The following is a 2,594-nucleotide window of genomic DNA, read 5'->3' as shown; positions in this document are numbered from 1 at the left end:
AGCTCTGGTGAATTTCAATGGTGAAGTCCTCTGGAAATCTTCAATAATTGTTGTTGATTGCAGATGTGTCTAGTAGTTCCCATTGATTTAGCTTGGAAAGATGATCCATTGATTGATTGATCCTTGCTGACTGGAATTTTCCTTTAAAACTGAAGTTTCACTTTAAATTAACCTATTTTATACTTTTTATCTACATTATTTTCTGGACTAAAGGTGCACCTGAATATTACTTAGCCTCTCGGAACCCACCAGATCACCAGGGACCCGTTTTGAAGCGTTTGCAACTAATAACTCAGAATGCAATAAAATTACACCGTTAAATGTCGACCACTATGGACACGTTAGACATCGCTGGAAAGCTTAGATTCTCCATAATTCAAACACCAAGTTCATTTTATGGATGCAGCTGGCATTAAAGCACAATTAACACAGATATAGCAGCATGGTAAGCCATAAATACGACAGCGGCACCACGTCAACCTACCTTTGAAGGCGTCCAGAATAAAAAACCAATCTGGAATTGTTTATATTCCATCTTTCCATAAAGGTTCAGACATTAAAAGTAATCCAGTAATTTGTAATAAAAATATTAAATGATGAACAAATCATCACATAACATCAGGTTTTTTTTGACATGAGAAAAGTTAGCTGGTCATAGCTAATGCTTAGCATCTTGCTAATATTTACTTCTTGATACTTATTTCCTTGGTTGTTAGTCTGCGATATTTGGTACGTTTTATTTACATCGTCTTCTTACCTACAGGACAAAAGTGTTTTTTTTCTGACTCGATTAGAGTCAGGGACAGCTGCTGAAGTCTAACAAACGCTCCATGCCTGACAGCCAATGACGCAGCGAGTAGAGCGATATTACGCCTCCTAGAGTCCTGCTGTTATTGGTTAAAACCATGTGAGCTGTTTGGTACGGAAGAGGATTAGGGCCACTGAAAAAAAAATAAAAGTTAACTGATGTTTTAATTTTATTTCACTTTAATATGGGAAAAAAGTCAGAATTAAGACTTTTTTCTCCAAATTCTGTCTTTTTTTATTGTCAGAATTCGATCAGAATTCTGACTTTAATCTCAGAATTCTGATTTTATTGAGTCCTGCTGTTATTGGTTAAAACCATATGAGCTGTTTGGTATGGAAGAGGATTAGGGCCACTGAAAAAAAATAAAAGTTAACTGATTTTTAAATTTTATTTCAGTTTAACATGGGAAAAAAGTCAACATTTTTATTGTCAGAATTCTGACAATAAAAAAAGTCAGAATTCTGAGAAAAAAAGTCAGAATTTTGACTTTTTTCCCATGTTAAACTGAAATAAAATGTAAAAATCAGTTAACTTTTTTTTTCAGTGGCTTTGCAGCAAATGAGATAAAGTTAGAAACAAGGCTAGACATGGCGAGGTTATATGAAGGGGAGCCGTGTTACCGACCTGCGACACAGAGAGGATCAATGCTAGCAGTTAGCTGCTAATGGCTAGCAATGGAGCTTTGGAGATGATTTTGTTTTAATATAAAACCTAAAACTGGAAAAAACTACAGCTCAGAAAAGGCACTGGAGCTTATTTTAGCTTGAAAAGCAGCAGTTTGTTTATGGATTTTATGTTATTTTAAGTTTATAAATGTTTTTGAAGTGGAAAAATCCTTGCTTCATAAATGTCTAAACATTTTAACCAAATCAAAGACTTTCTGTTGCAGAACTATTTTTTCCTTCTGAGCCTTTAGCTCGTCTAGCTGCTTGGTTCTGATAAACGTGTTTTAAATCGGGTAGAAACATCGACAGTCGGGCTGAAATAGACCACAGAATCAAACGCATCATGAAAACCCGTCATGGCGGCGGTTTAATGGAAGGCCGAGGCTCACCACTTGCAGCAGAGCCAGGTATCCGGCGCCGACGTTGTCAAAGTTGACCTTGACTTTGGTCCAGTAGTGCGAGGTGTCGTTGGAGGCCTCGCACTCGGACTTGTTGTTGATGAGGGAGGCCTCGTAGATGTAGCCGGTGCGGTTGACGCAGCGGCCGAACTTGCCGGCAAACAGGTTGACGCCCATGATGCTGAAGATGAGCCAGAAGATGAGGCAGACCAGCAGCACGTTCATGATGGAGGGGATGGCGCCGATCAGAGCGTTCACCACCACCTGAACACAAAACGCACCGATTACCGCCCGGCTCGGCCTGCGGCTTAGGAGAACGCACAGGGTTCGATGGTCAGGTGGAGTCAGGCGTCCTCAGATCAGTCACTGGATGATCAGAAAAGATTCATTTCTAATGAAAACCTGGATTTATCAGGACTGATTTATCCTAATTTGTTAATCTCATCACTGCTTTTGGAAGTTTTTCAAGTTCACTGAAAAGATAAAAATGGGGAGAGCTAAACTTCCAGAAGATAATAAGAAGGTGAGAAATCCTCCATTACATTTTTGCTCTTTTCGGGGCCGATTTTTTACAGCCGTGTGAGAATGTTTTCGATTGGGCCGAGCTTTGGCCTCATGGTGCGTCGTGTAGCGTAGACGGGGTAACCAGGGGCAGTTAGCCTCCAACGACCACGTCCCAAACATCGGGAATCGTAAGATGGGGAGAAAATCAAACATGTTTGA

General features: G+C 39.9%; 1 pseudogene; it reads right to left on the bottom strand.

The window, feature by feature from the left end:
• Positions 1-2,594, bottom strand: part of LOC107104076 — a 95,125-nt pseudogene that overhangs the window by 16,564 nt on the left and 75,967 nt on the right.

The sequence above is a fragment of the Cyprinodon variegatus genome, unplaced genomic scaffold (assembly GCF_000732505.1).
Source record: "Cyprinodon variegatus isolate N-32 unplaced genomic scaffold, C_variegatus-1.0 Scaffold1607, whole genome shotgun sequence".
Classification (NCBI taxonomy): domain Eukaryota; kingdom Metazoa; phylum Chordata; class Actinopteri; order Cyprinodontiformes; family Cyprinodontidae; genus Cyprinodon; species Cyprinodon variegatus.
This window is presented reverse-complemented; position numbering and strand designations above follow the sequence as displayed.